At 47.2% G+C, this 21,343-nt stretch overlaps 1 long non-coding RNA gene across 1 annotated transcript; it reads right to left on the minus strand.

Moving 5' to 3' along the window:
- Positions 1-1,865: 1,865 nt before the first annotated feature.
- Positions 1,866-20,059, minus strand: LOC115638339. Its single transcript, XR_003997428.1, has 3 exons — positions 20,049-20,059; positions 8,093-8,102; positions 1,866-1,961 (listed from the first exon to the last, which is right to left on the minus strand). It is a non-coding gene; the product is annotated as an uncharacterized LOC115638339 (long non-coding RNA).
- Between the last annotated feature and the right edge of the window lie 1,284 nt (positions 20,060-21,343).

Genomic DNA, 21,343 nt, shown 5'->3' on the forward strand with positions numbered 1-21,343 from the left:
TCATGTAGCAGAAAAGCTGATCTCTCTTCTACATTGGTAACCTCGCTAGTGTAACTGTGTGTATTTATTCATTCTTATATGGCCCTCACAACTATAGTTCTGACCATCTGTCATAGATATGGTCAGGCACCCTCTGCCAGCTGCCCACCAGCCTACTGTGAGGGGAATCCAAGCCTCCAGACCTGTCTGGAGTCCAGGCACCACCCCAAGCTTTTGGGGTCAATAGGCCCACTCTCAGAGTGCAGACCATCTATCTCACCCTTCTGAATGCTGGCATCTCCTGTCCAGTGCCTGAGCTCCCTGTTGACCCTTCAAGATTCCCTCAGCACTTGAATAACCCTCTCCCATAAGTCCACACCAGAGCATGAGCCTTCTGTTTTACCATTCAGCTGTCTCAGGGGCTCTTGGCCATTGTGAAGCAAATAACACTCATAGGCATAGACATGCTACGTTGTTCTTTTATATATATAAAGGGTTTGAACAGGGGGATTCCCATCTGTAAGGAGAGGGCCCTAAGTGCTCGATTATGGCAAAGAGACAAAAGATGGCTTCCCTGCTTCCTATTTTCTAAAGTTTTCAACTCATTGTTACAGTGCACTGGTCCTAGGAGCGGATGGATGCTCACCTGAATGGTGTTCAGAGCCGTCAGCAATCACAGAGGTGGGAACAGGAGGCAACCCAGACCTTACATGGCTGAGCTCAAGAAAGCATGAAAAATCTTAGCTCCTCCATTCGGGAGAGTTTGGAGACAGGCCTGAGAAAGTGAGGGAAGACACCTGAGAGAATTATGAGATGTCAGAGAGAGAGAGAGAGAGAGAGAGAGAGAGGCCCTTGCTGAGGTGAGGAAAGGGGAAAGAGATAAAATGAGAAAACAATCCACCCAAAACTACAGCCCAGTGGATGTGTGTTACTGTGGAACTGCAGGTGACTTTTGTGATGGGTCCTTTTTCTGAAGTGAGCTGTTGTAACTCAGTATTCCCAGACAGTTTCTACAAGGTTTCAGCTCTGGGGACAATGGGCTGTGATAAAGAAAGGTGACTGTCTACGCAAATTGCATTCCTGCGGGGCAGATCAGGTCGGTCTTCTTCCCAATAGGTCAAATTTTCCTTCATAAAATTTCCAGGGCTTTGCCCAGAAATGATCCAACTTACCTTTAATCTTCAACACGAAGCAGCGATCTCTCTATTGATACAGACTGGGAGTAGAGAATGAGATCTGATTTCCATCATCACATGGGCTGTAGCCCACAAAAGCTTATGCTCAAATAAATGTGTTAGTCTCTAAGGTGCCACAAGTACTCCTGTTCTTTTTGCAGATACAGACTAACACGGCAGATACTCTGAAATCTGCTATCTCAGACAATCTCATTCACTCTGCAGAGACAGGATGGGCTGCTCTGGGCTGATTCATATGCCTGCTCTATTTTTATAGGGTTTATAGGGAAAAGCAGCCTCAGGCTGGCTCTTGCTGCTGCTCAGATCTCCCTGGAGGCAACTGATAATGATCACTTTTAAATTCATGGGAGAATTAACACAATGTTGTTTGTCAAAACAGCGTAAACATCAAGGCCATTGGGAAAAAAATAATAAAAATTACTTAGATAAGTTAGATGTCTTCAAGTTGCCAGGGCATGAAGAAATATATTCTAGAATACTCAAGCTGACTGAGCACACATCTCACCCATTAGCAAATACCTTTGAAAAGTTATTGAAGATGGGAAAGATTCAAAAGGGGTGGAAAAGGGCAAATATAGTGCCCATCTATAAAAAGGGAAATAAGGACAACCCAGGGAAATACAGACCAGTCTGTTTAACTTCAATACTCAGAAAGATAAAGGAGTAAATAACCAAGAAAACAATTAGAAGATAATAAGGTGATGAGTAACAGTCAACATGGATTTGTCAAGAACAAATTTTATCAACTCCAACCTAATAGCTTTGTTTAATAGCATAACAAGCCTTCTGAATTGTGGGAAGTTGTACATGTGGTGCATCTTGACTTTGGTAAGGCTTTTGATACAGTCTTGCATGACTTTCTCATAAGCAAACTAGGGAAATACAACTTAGATCAGGGTTTCTCAAACAGGGGTGTCATGGTACAATTCCCCACTCTGAACCTTAGCGTCCAAGAGATGGGGTACCAGCATGAATTCCTCTAAGCTCAATTCCAGCTTAGAACCTGTAGCGCTGCCACCAACCAAGAATTCCAGTGCCTGGTACACTCTGGTCCCCCCAAAACCTTGTCCGGGAACCACCAAGACCCAGACCCTCTGGATCTCTACACAAGGAAAGTAGACCCTTTCCCCCAACGTTGCCTCTCCCAGGCTTCCCCTCCCTGGGTCACCCTGGAAGATCACTGTGATTCAAACTCCTTGAATCTTAAAACAGAGAGGACAATTCACCTTCCTCCCTCCTTCTCTTTCCCCCTCCCAGACTCTTCCTGAGAGAAAGTAATCCCGGCACAGAGATAAATTAGCCTCTCTCCCCCTCTTCCCTCCTTTATCCCCACCAATTCCCTGGTGAATCCAGACCCAGGCCCCTGGGGTCTCACCAGAATAAAAAAACAATTAGGTTCTTAAACAAGAAAAGCTTTTAATTAAAGAAAGAAAAAACAGTAAAAATTATCTTTGTAAATTTAAAAAAAATGGAATAGGTACAGGGTCTTTCAGCTATAGACACTGGGAATACTCTCCCAGCCTAAGTATACAAGTACAAATTAAAATCTTTTCAGCAAAATACCAATTTGAACTCCTTCCAACCAAATACACATTTGCAAATAAAGAAAACAAACATAAGCCTAACTCGCTTCATGTACCTCGTACTCACTATTCTGAATCTATAAGAGCCTGTATCGGAGAGATTGGAAAGAAACCTGGCTGCACGTCTGATTCCTCTGAGCCCCCAGAGTGAACAACAACCAAAATTAACAGCACAGCACAAAAATTTCCCTCTCTCAAGATTTGAAAGTATCCTGTCCTCTGATTGGTCCTCTGGTCAGGTGACAGCCAGGCTTACTGAACTTGTTAACCCTTTACAGTCAAAGAGATATAAACTACTTCTGTGCTATAAACTTTTCTTATCTGTTTATGACACGCCCCCCAAATCGCTGACAGTGTGGAAGTACACTGGCAGTGATTTCTCGCTAGAATTTTAAAATAAACAGATCAATAAACACATGCATCCTTACATATGCCACTAATTAAGTAAAACTACAAGATTTTCCACATTTTCCAAGGACAAATTTTAACCAGTTGATTCTGGGAAACTTTCACTGGAGTGTGCATCAACTTCTTGATCTGTTGCCGCTGCAGACGTTCCAGGGTTGTGGAGAGGTTCACCTCCTCCACGCCACCATCACTTTTCCCTTTATCGTAGACACTGTCAGGCCACTCAGCGCCATCTCCTCCCTGGGATGTGAGCTGAAAAACCTGTAAGTCTCTTGAAGGAACGCTCTCTGGTATGTCTATCATACCAGGCCTTTTGCTCTTCCTGAGCATCCTTTAGGTTCTCTTTAGCAAGGGCTAAAGTGTCGGAGGGTGCTTTGTAGGTTGCTTACAAAGTCCAGTATATTAGTCCCTGGAGAAGGCGTAAATCCCTCCCATTGCTGCTTCACCAACTGTAATGGCCCCTTAACCTCGTGGCCATACACAAGCTCAAACGGTGAGAACCCTAAACTGGGATGTGATACAGCCCTGTAAGCAAAGAGCAACTGCTGCAACACTAGGTCCCAGTCATTGGAGTGTTCATTCACGAATTTATGGATCATGGCCCCCAAAGTTCCATTAAACCTTTCCACCAGGCCATTGATTTGATGGTGGTATGGCGTGGCAACCAAGTGATTCAACCCATGAGTTTCCCACAGTTCTTTCATGGTCCCTGCCAGGAAATTTGTCCCTGAATCCATAAGGATATCGGAGGGCCAACCTACCCTGGCAAAAATGTCTATTAGGGCCTGGCACACAGTTTTAGCCCTAGGGTTGCCTAGAGCTACTGCTTCTGGCCATCGGGTATCAAAGTCCATGAAAGTCAGTATGTACTGCCTTCCTCTGGGGGTCTTTTTTGGGAAAGGAACCAAAATATCCACAGCTACTCGCTGAAATGGGACCTCTATTATGCGGAGTGGCTGGAGAGGGGCTGTCATAAACAGATAGCTAAGAGTTAATGTCTCTTACACCTGGAAAGAAGTAACCTGAAACACCTGACCAGAGGACCAATCAGGAAACCAGACTTTTTCAAATCTGAGTGGAGGGAAGTTTGTGTTTGAGTTCTTTGTCTTCTGCCTGTACTCCCTCTCGGCTATGGGAAGGATTTTTCTATCTCCTGCCTTTCTAATCTTCTGTTTCCCAGTTTAGGGTTTTCACCGTTTGAACTTGTGTATGGTCACAAGGTTAAGGGGCCATTACAGTTGGTGAAGCAGCAATGGGAGGGGTTTACGCCTTCTCCGGGAACTAACATTCTGGACTTTGTAAGCAACCTACAAAGCACCCTCCGACACTCTTTAGCCCTTGCTAAAGAAAACCTAAAGGATGCTCAGGAAGAGCAAAAGGCCTGGTATGACAGACATACCAGAGAACGTTCCTTCAAAGTAGGAAACCAGGTTATGGTCTTGAAGGCGCAACAGGCCCATAAGATGGAAGCATCATGGGAAGGGCCATTCACGGTCCAAGAGCGCCTGGGAACTGTGAACTACCTCATAGCATTTCCCAATTCCTCACTAAAGCCTAGAGTGTACCATGTTAATTCCCTCAAGCCTTTCTATTCCAGAGACTTACAGGTTTGTCAGTTTACAGTTCAGGGAGATGATGCTGAGTGGCCTGATGGTGTCTACTATGACGGGAAAAAATACGGTGGCATGGAAGAGGTGAACTCTCAACCACCCTGGAACGTCTGCAGCGGCGACAAATCAAGGAGCTGTGCACTAGCTTCGCCCCATTGTTCTCAGCCACCCAAGGATGGACTGAACAGGCATACCACTCCATTGACACAGGTAATGCTCACCCCATTAGAACCCCACCCTACCGGATGTCTCCTCATGCCCAAGCTGCTATAGAATGGGAGATCCAGAACATGCTACAGATGGGTATAATCCGCTCATCTACCAGTGCATGGGCATCTCCAGTGGTTCTGGTACCCAAACTGGATGGAGAAATATGCTTTTGTGTGGACTACCGTAAGCTAAATGCGGTAACTCGTCCAGATAACTATCCAATGTCACGCACCGATGAGCTATTGGAGAAGTTGGGATGTGCCCAGTTCATCTCTACAATAGACTTAACCAAGGGGTACTGGCAAGTCCACTAGATGAACCTGCCAAGGAGAGGCCAGCATTCATCACCCATACGGGGGTGTATGAATTCAATGTCCTTCCTTTTGGGCTTTGAAATGCACCCGCCACCTTCCAGAGACTGGTAGATGGTCTACTAGCAGGACTCGGAGAATATGCAGTTGCCTACCTCGATGATGTGGCCATTTTTTCAGACTCCTGGCCCGAACACCTACTACACCTGGAAAAGGTCTTTGAGCGCATCAGGCAGGCCGGACTAACTGTTAAGGCCAAAAAGTGTCAAATAGGCCAAAACAGAGTGACTTACCTGGGACACCAGGTGGGTCGAGGAACCATAAACCCCCTACAGGCCAAGGTGGATGCTATCCAAAAGTGGCCTGTCCCAAGGTCCAAGAAGCAGGTCCAATCCTTCTTAGGCTTGGCCGAGTACTACAGGCGATTTGTACCACACTACAGCCAAATCGCTGCCCCACTGACTGACCTGACCAAAAAGACCCAGCCAAATGCAGTTAACTGGATTGATAAGTGTCAAAAGGCCTTTACCCAACTTAAGGCAACGCTCATGTCTGACGCTGTACTCAGGGCCCTGGACTTTGACAAGCCATTCCTAGTAACCACGGATGCATCTGAGCGTGGTATAGGAGCAGTTCTCAATAAGGAAGCAACGGATCACAACTTCCATCCTGTCGTGTTTCTCAGCAAGAAACTGTCTGAAAGGGAAAGTCACTGGTCAGTCAGTGAAAAGGAATGTTATGCCATTGTGTACGCCCTGGAAAAGCTATGCCCATATGTTTGGGGACGGCGGTTCCAGCTACAAACTGACCATGCTGCGCTAAAGTGGCTTCATACTGCCAAGGGGAACAACAAGAAACTTCTTTGTTGGAGTTTAGCTCTCCAAGATTTTGATTTTAAAATTCAGCACATCTCAGGAGCTTCTAACAATGTAGGTGATGCACTCTCCCGTTAGAGTTTCCCAGAATCCAGTAGTTAAAAAGTGTTCTTAAAATATAGAAGTCTGTTAGTTATATCCTGAGTGGTATATGTAAAGGTGCATGTGTTGTATCAATCTGTTTATTTTAAAGTTCTAGGAGGAAATCGCTGCCAGTGAGCTTCCCCACTGTCTGCAATTTGGGGGGTGTGTCATAAACAGATAGCTAAGGGTTAATGTCTCTTACACCTGGAAAGAAGTAATCTGAAACACCTGATCAGAGGACCAATCAGGAAACCAGACTTTTTCAAATCTGGGTGGAGGGAAGTTTGTGTCTGAGTTCTTTGTCTTCTGCCTGTACTCCCTCTCCGCTATGAGAGGGATTTTTTCTGTCTCCTGTCTTTCTAATCTTCTGTTTCCTAGTTGTAAGTACAAAAGATCAGATAGTGATTTATATGGTTTTTTTGTATTTACATGTGTGTAGTTGCTGGAATGTGTTAAATTGTATTCTTTTTGAATAAGGCTGTTTATTCATATTTCTTTTAAGCAATTGACCCTGTATTTGTCACCTTGATACAGAGAGACCATTTTTTTTAATTTTTTCTTTCTTTTTATATAAAGCTTTCTTTTTAAGACCTGTTGGAGTTTTTCTTTAGTGGGGAACTCCAGGGAATTGAGCCTGTACTCACCAGGGAATTGGTGGGAGGAAGAAGTCAAGGGGAAATCTGTGTGTGTTAGATTTATTAGCCTGACTTTGCATACCCTCTGGGTGAAGAGGGAAGTTCTTCTGTTTCCAGGACTGGAAATAGAGAGGGTGGAATCCCTCTGTTTAGATTTACGAAGCTTGCTTCTGTGTATCTCCCCAGGAACACCTGGAGGGGGGAAAGGAAAAGGTTTATTTTCCTTTGTTGTGAGACTCAAGGGATTTGGGTCTTGGGGTCCCCAGGGAACGTTTCTGGGGGGACCACAGTGCCCCAAAACACTCTAATTTTTTGGGTGGTGGCAGCTTTACCAGGTCCAATTGGTAACTAAGCTTGGAGGTTTTCATGCTAACCCCCATATTTTGGACGCTAAGGTCCAAATCTGGGACTAGGTTATGACAGGGGCCTTGACCTGGTCTTGGGGCTTTCCCACTCTTTGGCACACCTCACAAGACAGGACATACTTGGCAACATTCTTGCCCATCCCCTCGTGGAAGGATTTCCCCAACCTGTCTTTGGTTCTGTTCATCCCAGCATGGCCAGTGGGATGATGATGGGCTAAGCTTAAGAGCTTCCCCTGATACCTAGTTGTAACCACCAACTGTTTTTGTGGATGCCAGTCTTCCTAGTGTCCACCAGAAAGAGTCTCTTTATATAAAAGCCCTTGTTCTATAACAAACTGGGATCGATTAGAAGAGCTGAGAGGCGGTGGGGTACTTCGTGCAGCCGCCCAAGCTTTCTGAAGGCTGTCATCTGCTTCCTGCTCAGTCTGGAACTGTTCCCTTGAAGCTGGAGACACCAGTTCTTCCTTAGACTGTGGACTTGGGCTTAGTTCCTCTGGAAGCGATGTAAGTGATGGTGTTGATTCCTTCGCTGGTGAACCGCTCTCCGCTGGTGCACCAGGTGGTATTTAAGGCTCTGGCTGAGCCTCTTGGCTATGGTTGTCTGCTGCTTCTGCCAGTTCAGGCTCGCTGGCGCCCTCTGGCATTGGGGTTGAAGATGTGTTTGCAAGCGCTGGCGCCAATGCTGGCAATGGTTCTGGTGCTGGTTGCATTTCCAGGTTCGGGTCTGGGACTGGAAGTACTGTGGCTGTTGCAGTTATTGACAGGGAATCCGGGTCCACTACCTCTGTCTGGGTCTTTGGTAACACAGACGGGGCTCCTGTGGACGGCTCAGGAACAGGGATGGGTCTGGAAGCTTGCCTGGCTTGGCTGCATGTAACCATTCCCACCCTCTTGGCCCACTTTACCTGGTTGGCCAAGTCTTCCCCCAGTAGCATGGGGATGTGATAATTGTTATAGACTGCAAAAGTCCACATTCCTGACCAGCCTTTGTACTAGACAGGCAGTTTAGCTGTAGGCAAGTTTACCGCTTGTGACATGAAGGGGTAAATTGTCACTTGGGCCTTTGGGTTGATGAATTTGGGGTCCACTAAGGATTGGTGGATAGCTGACACTTGTGCCCCCATGTCTCTCCATGCGATAACCTTCTTCCCATCCACTGTCAAAATTTTCCTTCGCTCCGAGGGTATTTGAGAGGCATCTGGGCCTGGGGATCTTTGGAGTGATGGAGATATAATGAACTGCACTCGGTTGGGGTTCTTGGGGCAGTTGGCCTTTATATGTCCCAGTTCATTATACTTGAAGCATAGCCCAGCTGACTGGTCACTGGGCCGAGGTGGGTTACTGGAGATTGGTGAGGTGAGAGAATAGGGCGTCGGCGGCTTTCCTTGGGTTGTAGGCGGGGTCCTGGGTTGCCCTCGGTGATAGGGTTTATTGTTGGTGTGCCCTCTGGGGTAGTCGCTCCCCTTGATAGTAGCTTTTTTCTTTTCTGCCACTTCCATCCATCTGGCTCCAATCTCCCCCACCTCAGTTACCATTTTGGGCTTCCCATCTAGGATGTACCTTTCGATTTCTTCAGGAACACCCTCTAAGAACTGCTCCAATTGTATTAGGAGGTGCATGTCGTCCAGAGATTTAACATTGGCTCCTGATATCCAGGCATTATAATTCTTTCCAATGTGGTAGGCGTGTCGGGGGAATGATACATCTGGGTTCCATTTTAGGGTTCTGAACCACTGACGGGCATGTTCAGGTGTTATCCTCATTCTGTATCTGGCCTTGGTTTGAAAAAGTTTATAATTGTTCATGTTCTCTCTAGGCATTTCAGCTGCCACCTCTGCTAAGGCTCCACTGAGCAGTGGCCTCAGCTCTATCATGTACTGGTCCTCAGAGATGCTGTACCCATGGCAGATCCTTTCAAAATTTTCTAGGAAGGCCTCAGTGTCATCACCTGCCTTGTAGGTGGGAAATTTCTTGGGATGTGGAACAATAACTGGTGAAGGGTTGCTAGGACCGGCTGCGTTCTTCTGCTTAGCCTGTTCTAATTCCAGGGCCTGCCGGTGGGCCTCCCTCAGGAGTTCCAATTCTCTCCTGTGGGCAGCCTCTCTTTCTCTTTCTCTCAGCTCCATCTCTTGTAGGTTTTTTTCCCATGTCTCGCCTGTGGTCTGCGTCTTTGATTATTTCCTCTGCCTCCAGTTTTGCCCGTTCCTTGGAACTCATACTTCCGGCTTCCTTGTGCTTGGGCGCCCTCTGCTGTTTACTGCTTGAAATGCTGATTTTCTGTTGCCTTCTTCAGGTTGCTTAGCTACAGAGTCTTTTTTTTTAACTCCTTCTACCTAGCTATTCCAGACAGAGTTAGAAAGAAAAAAAACCCATTCATTTGCAAATGTGTTTTGCTAGTGTATGGTGACTCACAACTGGAGTGCCTTTGTTTAACAAAGATCCTTGTTAAACCCTAGTGCCTCTGCCTTCAGAGTACTCAGAAGGGAAAGACCAAAAAAACTGCAGACCTTTGCTTTTAAAACAATCTCCTCTAGCCTGCTTTACCCACAGCTAGCAGGGAAAGAGAAAGAAAAAATCCTACAGGCTTTTGCTTTTAAACCCAAACCTCTCAGTCTGCTTGCAGATAGCTAGCAGGGAGAGAAATAAAAACCTCACTGGCTTTTGGATTCTGTCTTATCTATCTATCCCAAACGCTGCACACAATGTCATGGTTCAATTCCCCATTCTGAACCTTAGCATCCAAAAGATGGGGTACCAGCATGAGTTCCTCTAAGTGCAATTCCAGCTTAGAACCTGTAGCGCTGCCACCAACCAGGAATTCCAGTGCCTGGTACACTCTGGTCCCCCCAAAACCTTGCCTGAGCTCCCAGAGTGAACAACAACCAAAACTAACAGCACAGCACAAAAATTTCCCTCTCTCAATATTTGAAAGTATCCTGTCCTCTGATTGGTCCTCTGGTCAGGTGACAGCCAGGCTTATTGAACTTGTTAACCCTTTACAGTCAAAGAGATATAAAGTACTTCTGTGCTATTAACTTTTCTTATCTGTTTATGACAAGGGGTCACCGCTTGTGTAGGGAAAGCCCCTTGCTGGCCAGACCAGTGTGTTTACCTGCCCCATCCACAGGTCTGGCGGATCGCAGCTCCCACTGGCCACGGTTCACTGCTTCGGGCCAATGGGAACTGCTGGAAGCGGCGCTGGCCGAGGCACTTACTGGCCACTGCTTCCAGCAGCTCCTATATGCCCAGAGCAGCAAACTGTGGCCAGTGGGAGCTGCGATCGACTCGATCTGTGGATAGGGCAGGTAAACACACCGGCCTGGCCCGCCAGGGGCTTTCCCTACACAAGCAGCGACCCCTGTTTGAGAAACCCTGACTTAGATAGAACTACTATATGGTGGTGCATAACAGTTTGAAAAATCATCCCTAGAGTCATCAGTGGTTCACAGTCAAGATGGAAAAGCATAGCAAGTGGAGTCCCAGAAGGATTAGTCCTGGGTCCAATTCTGTTATTTAGCTTCATCAGTGATTTAGATAATGGTCTAGACAGTACACTTATAAAGTTTGAGGACAATACCAAGCTGAGAGGGGTTACAAGTGCTTTGGAGAACAGGATTAAAATTCAAAATGATCTGGACAAAATGGAGAAATGGTCTGAAGTAAATAGGAGGAAATTCAATAAGGACAAATGTAAAGTACTCCACTTAGAAAGGAACGATCAGTTGCACACACACAAAATGGAAAATGGCCTCCTAGGAAGGAGTACTGCGGAAAAGGATCTGGGGGTCACAGTGGACGACAAGCTAAATATGAGTCAACAGTGTAACACTATTGCAAAAAATGACATCATTCTGGCATGTATTAGCTGGAGTGTTGTCAGCAAGACACAAGAAGTAATTCTTCTGCTCTTCTCCACAATGATATGGCCTCAACTGGAGTATTGTGTCCAGTTCTGGGAACCGCATTTCAGGAAAAATTTGGAGAAATTGGAGAAAGTCCAGAGAAGAACAACAAAAAATGACTAAAGGCTTCAGAATGCAGATGTTGTGTCCACCCAACTATCTATGAGTGGAGGGAAACTGAGGCACATTGTCATCCAGATCCTAGGATGAGGATATCAACATTGGTATACATGGATGTACAACAAGCCAAATCCATTTGAGCTGAGATAGATGTTTACAGATTTTGTCCATCATGCTGAACGTCTGTCCTGACACAGATGTCACCTCCAATTCCCCACCTTGGGGCCATGTTGTATTTCAGGTTGCCATCTCTATATCAAACATAATTCCTCTTCCCCAACACATCACTAGCTCCACTGCTAACTCAGAGTACAACAACAGGTAACAGCCTCCAAAAGTTTAACCGTCTGAAGATAGTTTCCCTAGACACCTAGTAAACTGTTAACTCTGAGTAGAACTGCACTCCTGGAATTATTCCTTTGAAATCAATGTAAGCCCAGATGGAGGTCGGTGCTACTCAATGTGAGTAGGTTATTAGCATCTCACCCTCACCTAATAAATTGGTGAGGAACATGTAAATACCTAACATGGCCAGATGGATGGTCAGAGAGGCAGATAGAGGGGTGGGTATGCAGATAGATCACTATCTTGTCCTGGATTTCATAAGGAGCCTACTCAAGTTAGATACCCAACATACACCAATATTTGATCTCATTCCAAATACTATTCAGTAATGAACTTAGGAAAATAATGGAAGGTGTTGGAAACAGCTTGGGAGCCTGTCTTCTCCCTGTTTCCTAACACAAGAATAATAGGAGAGTCAATAACATTGAAAGGGAACTGAAACTGCCAAAAGCAAATACTTTACACAACTTCCGTATCCCCCAGCTTCCCCCAGACACCCCCACCCAACACCCAGTTACCCCCAAATTCCAGCTAACCTCAGACAAACCTGTGCAGCCCCTACATATCCCCATCAAACCCAATACGCCCAACCAGCCCCCAGTAACCGCTAAATATCCCCAACAAACCCAATACCCCTACCCAGCCCCCCACTAATACCCAAATAGCCGCATTGAACCCAATATCTCCACCCAGCCCCCAATATCCCCCAAATATCCCCATCAAACTCAATACCCCCACCCAATGCCCAGTAACCCCCAAATGTCTCCAGCTAACCATGGATACCGCATCCAGTTCCCAGTAACCCTCAAACAGCCCTATCAAACCCAATACCCCCAACCAGCTCCCAGTAGCTCCCAAACATCCCCATTGAACCCAATAGCCCCCTATCCTCAGTAACTCCCAAATATCCCTAGATAACCACAGATACCCACCCAGCCCCCAGTAATCCCAAAATATCCCCTCAAACATAATACCCCACCCATCCCTCAGTAGCTCCAAATATCATTGAACCCAATAGCCCCACCTAGCACCCTAGTAGCCCTCACACATCCCTAATTACTGCTGATACCGCTACCCAGGCCCCAGTAACCCCAAACATTTCCATTCCCACTCCAGCAATCCTCACACAGCACCAGCTTCCATTCTTTGTGCCAGCTGCTGTACAGAAATAGAATGAGATGACCCTTGCCTCCAAACTGTGCACTTTTAATGGTAACATTAATTAACCATTGGCGCAACTTACCAAGCGTTGAGTTGGATTCTCCATTACTGACAATTTTTAAATCAATATTGGGTGTTTTTCTAAGCAAACTTTTCAAGGAATTACTGTGGGGAAGTTCTCTTGCCTATGCTATAGGGGAGGTCAGAGGTCAGAATAGATGATCACCATGGTCCCTTCTCACCAGGGAATCTAAATCTATGAATGTTTTTGGTTTTATTGAAATTTTATGGGAAAAAAAGACTCTGTCTATTGGGAATAAAACATACAAAGCTGTAGCTCTAGTCGAGTCCATGGGACACATTTGCCTGTGTGTCTGGCAACACTAGCACAGGTTTTTGTACATGGGCTGAACACCGGGGCAGGTGACACTGGTGAATCAGGGAGAATACCCTGAGAAGGAAAGACCTAGGACATTGAGTTTTGATTGGCTACAAAGCTCCCTTATTTTTCTGCTCCCACCGAACCATATAATCACAGGACTGGAAGGGACCTTGAGAAATCATCTAGTCTGGTCCCCTGGACTCATAGCAGGACTGAGTATTATCTAGTCAATGGATGTTTTGCTATTAAATCTCATTCTCACTTAAACCAATCTGAAGCTGGTGGAGCAGCACGGGGGTCAGTGGCATTACTCCAGATCTGAACCGGTGTAAGTGAGAGAGGAGAAAGATCACTTGATCATTGCCTGTTAGCTTCACTCCCTTTGAGGCACCTGGCATTGGCCACTGTTGGTGGACAGATATTGGGCTAGTTGGACCTTTGGTCTGATCCGGTACGGCCGTTCTTATGTTCTTATGTTATGTAAGTGAGAACAGAATCAGGCACAGTGACCTCAGCGGCGTGGCTCCTAATTTAAAGTGATCAGAGCAAGAGGAGCAGGATTCAGCCCCGTGGCCGTGATTTTCAATGCCTAAGGGAATTAGGCACCTGCATCCCATTGAATTTCCATGGGGAGCTACTGATGAGCACTCTGAAAAATATGGTTGCTTTGATGTCCAAATGGTTAATAAGTTTTGCTGCCCTCCATCTCACCACAAAGGACCTGCCCATGGTCATACAGGGAGTCTGGGACAACTGGAATGGAAGCCATTTTTTTCTACTCTCATTTTGGTCTGTTAACCACAAGATCATACTTATTGTTTATTATAGGTCAAACCCTATCTATCTATCTATCTATTTATCTATGTTCCTAGAAACACTCATTAGTCTCTAAATTTCTCATCCCATGAACAGCCTGCTGGCACCCAAAGGGCAGCATAGCCCAGTGGCTAGGGTCCTGAATAAGGAGTGAGGCAATCTGAAAGCTACTTGGCTTTTATTCCTGGCTGTCACTGACCTGTTCTGCAACTTAAGGCAGTCACTCATTGTGCCTCAGTTTCCCCCAGTGTCAGAGGAGGACGCAGATAATTCTTTTTCACTGTGGAGTCCTTTGCAGCCCATGGGCATAGCTGCACTACTGCTAGGGCTAAGTGTGGTTACCGATGGGCTGGCTATTTACTCCTCGTTCCCCCATACACACCGGTGCTGAAAGGAAATTCCCCTGGAAATCAGCATGCCAATGACTTCATTCCTGATGTTTACATTGATTTAACAGGAGGTGTATAATTAACTCCCCAAATCCCTGCAATTAACTCTCCAGGGAGAGCCCTGAAGCAGAAAGACTTGGGGGGAGGCTGCTTTCTCTTATTAATCCTACAAGAACCCAGAGTCGGAGGCATTTCACTTCATGCACAGAGTCAAGCTCCACTGGGAGCCTGGAGACATCTTGCAGAGTGACTGAGAGCGTGCAGAGACTAAGAGGAGGAGTTAGATCCTACTCCTCAGACCCAGTCACCTTCAGCAGAGAGGTCACTGCGTCACGCGCAGGATCGAAGGTAAATGTTACCACCCTTGCGGCAAACCCTGAGGCCCTTACTCACTTGTTGCTCAATTTCCAGCTGCTAAAACTCCCATCACCAAGCAGGACCAGTGGGCCTTTCCCCTGCATTTGGATTTCAGGATTCGTGTCTTTTCCTGCAGAAAATCTTGTTTACCAAAGGAGATGTCCATTCAAACATCCATGTCCCCATCCCCACACCCAGTGAGGTTGGGGGACCGCAGTACTGCTTGGGAGGCAACCTGAGTTGATGGGAAATTCACACCAATTCAGAAAGAGCAGCCTCATCTGTCTCACCAGGCACAGGGGTTGTTTGTGCATTTCTGGCTCTCCCTCGCTTCTCTGCTCTCCCCTGGATGGGTCAGCGCTGCTCCCAATGAACTGAGACACTGCAAAGCGTGACTGGGAGAACTCATTTACGGCTGCTCCACTGCAGCGGAATCCATCAGCCGGCTCATGCCTCGAGACTCACCCAGATCGGATGGTGTACAGGGTGCAAGTGGGGGCAGAACCTGGGGAAATAGGATTGTGTCCAATCGGGCTGACTCCTTTACGTGTTGGGGCCAAAGCCGGATTAACTTTTTGTGGGCTTGGTGCCAAACATATTTGTGTGTCCCCATGGGGGAAGGTGCGGGGGTGGGATGGTCAGTCTCCAGAGTGAAGGGTGAGCTGGGGGCAATGAGGCACAGTGTGACAGGAGCAGCCCCGCTCCGCGCGGCCCAGCAGAAGGGCTCTGTTTACAAACCTGCAGCTGCCAGACGCATACTGGCCTGCCCAGTCCTGTGCTGTCAGCGTGTCCCCTCCCTTGAGGGCGGGCCCACACCACATCACCCCCCTGCCCAGTGCCTCACCCTTATGCCCAGCGCCCCCTCACCCAGAGACCTCCACCACAAATCTCCATGCCCAGCCCCCACCCCTCTCATAGACCTCCCCCACTGGCCTCCCAATACAACTGCAGAGCACCCTGCACACCACACCGCTCGCCCCTCACCCATAGGCCTTCCCACATCTCACCACCCTCCTCACAGTCCCACCATCACATTTGCCCAGCACCCTGCCCAGCACACCGCTTGCCCAGTACCCCCCACCCATAGACCTCCCTATGTCCCACCACCCTCCTCACAGTCCCACCTTTACAGCTGCACAGAACCCTGCCCACCACACTGCTCGCCTCTCACCCATAGATCTCCCCAGATGCCACCATCTTCCTCATAGTCCCACCATCACAGCTGCACAACACCCTGAACACCACACTGCTTGTCCCGCACTCCCCACGCATAGACCTCCCCATGTCCCACCACCCTCCTCACAGTCCCACCATCACAGTTGCATAGCACCCCATATTGCTGAGGAGATTCTGCACCAAAAAAATAAAAATTCTGTGAACAATATTTTAAAATTCTGCAATTTTTTATTTGTCAATAAATAAATGTGGAAGCTGCAATGTGACAATGGGGAGCACAGGACACTGGCTGCATGGAGGTGGGAGATCACCCTGCAGCCGTCCCCCACCCTACCCCTGGACAGGGACTCGGCAGTAAGGCTGCACCTGACTCTGACATGGTGCAAGGGCCAGGCTTGTCCCAGAAACACCCTGGGGCCCTGTCTCCTGTGCCAGGTGCACCAGGAGTGGGTGAGCAGGCTCAGCCCGGCAGCAGGATCCCAGTATAGAGGGAAATAGTGTGGGGGGATCCAGGTGAGGGTAAGAGAGTTCTCTGTGGGGCAATATGGGTGCAGGAGGCTGTCATAAACAGATAGCTAAAGGTTAATGTTCTTTTACCTGTAAAGGGGTAATACCAGTAACCTGAAACACCTGACCAGAAGACCAATCAGGAAACAAGACTTTTTCAAATCTGGGTGGAGGGAAGTTTTGTGTCTGAGTTCTTTGTTCTTTGTCTTGTGCCTGTACTCTCTCGGCTATGAGAGGGATTTTTTCTGTCTCCTGCCTTTCTAATCTTTTGTTTCCAAGTTGTGAGTACAAAGATCATAAAACAATAGGAGTTTATTGTTTTTTTTCTTTTGTATTTACATGTGTGTAGTTGCTGGAGTGCTTTGAATTGTATTTTTTGAATAAGGCTGTTTATTCATATTTCTTTTAAGCAATTGACCCTGTATTTGTCACCTTAATACAGAGAGACCATTTTTATGTATTTTTCTTTCTTCTTATAAAGCTTTCTTTTTCAGACCTGTTGGAGTTTTTCTTTAGTGGGAATTCCAGGGAATTAAGTCTGCAACTCACCAGGGAATTGGTGGGAGGAAGAAGTCGGGGGGAAAATCTCTTTGTGTTAGATTTACTAAGCCTGACTTTGCATACCCTCTGGGTGAAGAGGGAAGTACTTGTGTTTCCAGGACTGGAAATAGGGAGGGTGGAGTCCCTCTGTTTAGATTCACGGAGCTTGCTTCTGTGTATCTCTCCAGGAACCCAGGGAGGGAACACCTGGAAGGGAGAAGGGGAGGGAAAGGGTTTATTCCCCTTTGTTGTAAGACTCAAGGAATTTGGGTCTTGGGGTCCCTAGGGAAGGTTATTGGGGGTACCAGAGTGCCTCAAAACACTCTAATTTTTTGGATGGTGGCAGCTTTACCAGGTCCAAGCTGGTAACTAAGCTTGGAGGTTTTGATGCTAACACCCATATTGTGGACGCTAAGGTCCAAATCTGGGAAATATGTTATGACATGAGTGGCAGCGTTGTGGGATAGATAGAATCCAGAAGCTAGTAGGAATATTATATTTTTCTTTTCTCTGCTAGGGGCTTTTAAGCAGAGAGCATTTGGTTTTAAAAGGAACCAGAGAGACTTTTTTTTTCTGCTCTCTCTTGCAGTTTTGGCTTGCATAGTAAGCAAGGAACCATTAAGGAACTATTACGGGTCTTTTGTGACACAATAGCACTCCCATTGTGAGACAAGTATCCAGCAATACACATGCAAATAAAGTGGTTTTTCTGGTTTACTTTACATTGAAAAAATTAGCTAGAGGAAGAAAGGGAAAAAGGCACTGTTGCTAGGCAGACCCCAGGAGACAACAGAGACAGCAGTTCAGACAAAAAAACACCGGAGGGCACCCCAACACAAGAAAACAGGAACCATGCCTAACAAGACAAAAATGGAGGCCGAAGAACAAATCAAAGAGGCAGACAACAGGCGAGATATGGAAAAAAAACTACAAGAGATGGAGCTAAGAGAAAGAGAAAGAGAGGCAGCCCACAGGAGAGTGCTGGAAATAAAAGAGAAAGAGTGGGAACTCCAGAGGGAAGCCCACTGACAGGCCCTGGAATTAGAAAAGGCTAAGCAACAAAACAGCCAATCCTAACAACCCTTCGCCAATACTTGTTCCACAGCACAGGAAATTTCCCACCTACAAGGCAGGTGATGACACCGAGGCCTTCTTTGAAAATTTTGAAAGAGCCTGTTTTGGGTACAGCATCCCTGAAGACCAGTACATGGTAGAATTGAGGCCACAGCTCAGTGGACCTTTAGCAGAGGTGGCAGCTGAAATGTCTCAGGAGAAAATGAACGACTAGAAACTTTTTCAAACCAAGGCCAGATACAGAATGGGGATAACCCCGGATCATGCCCATCGGCGTTTCAGAACCCAAAAGTGGAAACCAAATGTGTCATTTCCCAAACACGCCTACTACGTTGGGAAAAATTATGAGGCCTGGATATCAGGACACAATGTTAAATCCTTGGAAGAACTGCACCTCCTCATACAAATGGAACAGTTCTTGGATGGTGTTCCTGAGGACATAACACGGTACATACAAGATGGAAAACCCAAAAATCTCACCGAGGCGAGGGAGATTGGAGCTAGATGGATGGAAGTGGCAAAAAGCACGAAAGCTACTGTCAAGCAGAACGAATACCCCAGAGGGCACACCGGCCATAAACCCTACAACCGAGGACAACCAAAGACCCAAGGAAAGCCACAGACACACTATTCTTCCACCTCACGAGTCTCCAGTAACCCAGCTCGACCCAGTGACCAGTCAGATGGAAGATGCTTTAAATGTAATGAACTGGGACATATCAAGGCCAACTGCCCAAAGACCGCCAACCGAGTGCAGTTCATTACACCACCATCACACCAAAGATCCCCAGGCCCAGATGCCTCTCAAATACCCTTGGAGCGAAGGGAAAATTTGAGAGTGGGCGGAAAGAAGGCTACTGCGTGGAGAGACACAGGGGCACAAGTGTCAGCTATCCACCAATCCTTTCTTAGACCCGAAATTCATGAACCCAAAGGCCCAAGTGATAATTTACCCCTTCATGTCACAAGCTGTAGACTTGCCTACAGCTAAACTGCCTGTCCAGTACAAAGGCTGGTCAGCAGTGTGGACTTTTGCAGTTCATGACAACTATCCCATCCCCATGCTACTGGGGGAAAACTTGGCCAACCAGGTGAAGCGGGTCAAGCGAGTGGAAATGGTTACATGTAGCCAAACTAGGCAAGCTTCCAGACCCATTCCTGTTCCTGAGCCGTCCACAGACGCCCCGTCTGTGTTACCACAGACCCAGACAGAGGTAGTGGACCCAGATTCCATGCCAACCACTGAAACAGCCACAGAACCTCCAGTCCCAGGCCCGGAACTGGAACAGCAACCAGCACCAGCAATTGCAACCACATCTTCAAACTCCACGCCAGAGGGCACCAGCGAGCCAGAACTGGCAGAAGCAACAGACAGCCGTACCCAAAAGGCTCAGCCAGAGCCTGAAATACCCTCAGGTGCACCAGCGGAGAGTGGTTCACCAGCAACGGAAACAATCCCATCACCTACATCGCTTCCACAGGGACCAAGCCCAAGTCCCCAGTCTGAGAAAAAACTGGTGACCCCAGCCTCAAGAAAACAGTTCCAGACTGAGCAGGAAGCAGATGACAGCCTTCAGAAAGCTTGGGCGGCAGCACGGAGCACCCCATTGCTTGTCAGCTCTTCTAATCGATCCTGGTTTGTTGTAGACCAAGGACTTTTATACAAGGAGATTCTTTTATGCAAAAAGAGTTGGTGGTTCCAACTAACAACCAGGGGAAGCTCTTAAGCTTAGCCCATGATCATTCCAGTGGCCATGCTGGGGTGAACAGAACAAAGGACTGGCTGAGGAAGTCCTTCCACTGGGAGGGGATGGGCAAGGACGTTGCCAAGTATGTCCGGTCTTGTGAGGTATGCCAAAGAGTTGGAAAACCCCAAGACCAGGTCAAGGCACCTCTCCAGCCACTCCCCATAATTGAGGTCCCATTTCAGCAAGTAGCTCTGGATATTCTGGGTCCTTTCCCAAAAAAGACGCCCAGAGGAAAGCAGTACGTACTGACTTCGTGGACTTTGCTACCCGATGACCGGAAGCAGTAGCTCTAGGCAACACCAGGGTAACGCTGTGTGTCAGGCCCTAACAGACATTTTTGCCAGGGTAGGTTGGCCTCTGACATCCTTACAGATTCAGGATCTAATTTCCTGGCAGGGACCATGCAAAAACTGTGGAAAACTCATGGGGTGAAGCACTTGGTTGCCACCCCGTACCACCATCAAACCAATGGCCTGGTGGAAAGGTTTAATGGAACTTTGGGGGCCATGATACGAAAATTCGTCAACGAACACTCCAATAATTGGGATCTAGTGTTGCAGCAGTTGCTGTTTGCCTACAGGGCTGTACCACATCCCAGTTTAGGGTTTTCACCGTTTGAACTTGTGTATGGTCACGAGGTTAAGTGGCCATTACAGTTGGTGAAGCAGCAATGGGAGAGGTTTACACCTTCTCCAGGAACCAACATTCTGGACTTTGTAAGCAACCTACAAAGCACCCTCCGACACTCTTTAGCCCTTGCTAAAGAAAACCTAAAGGACACTCAGGAAGAGCAAAAGCCTGGTATGACAGACATACCAGAGAACATTCCTTCAAAGTAGGAGACCAGGTTATGGTCTTGAAGGCGCAACAGGCCCATAAGATGGAAGCATCATGGGAAGGGCCATTCACGGTCCAAGAGTGCCTGGGAACTGTGAACTACCTCATAGCATTTCCCAATTCCTCACTAAAGCCCAGAGTGTAACATGTTAATTCTCTCAAGCCTTTCTATTCCAGAGACTTACAGGTTTGTCAGTTTACAGTCCAGGGAGATGATGCTGAGTGGCCTGACGGTGTCAACTACAAAGGGAAAAAAGACGGTGGCATGGAAGAGGTGAACCTCTCAACCACCCTGGAACGTCTGCAGCGGCGACAAATCAAGGAGTTGTGCACTAGCTTCGCCCCATTGTTCTCAGCCATCCCAGGACGGACTGAACGGGCATACCACTCCATTGATACAGGTAATGCTCACCCCATTAGAACCCCACCCTACCGGGTGTCTCCTCATGCCCAAGCTGCTATAGAACGGGAGATCTAGAACATGCTACAGATGGGTATAATCCGCTCATCTACCAGTGCATGGGCAGTGGTTCTGGTACCCAAATTGGATGAGGAAATACGCTTTTGCGTGGACTACCGTAAGCTAAATGCGGTAACTCGTCTGGACAACTATCCAATGCCACGCACCGATGAGATATTGGAGAAGTTGGGACGTGCCCAGTTCATCTCTTCAATAGACTTAACCAAGGGGTACTGGCAAGTACTGCTAGATGAACCTGCCAAGGAGAGGTCA

Source organism: Gopherus evgoodei, chromosome 21 (assembly GCF_007399415.2).
Source record: "Gopherus evgoodei ecotype Sinaloan lineage chromosome 21, rGopEvg1_v1.p, whole genome shotgun sequence".
NCBI classification, from domain to species: Eukaryota; Metazoa; Chordata; order Testudines; family Testudinidae; genus Gopherus; species Gopherus evgoodei.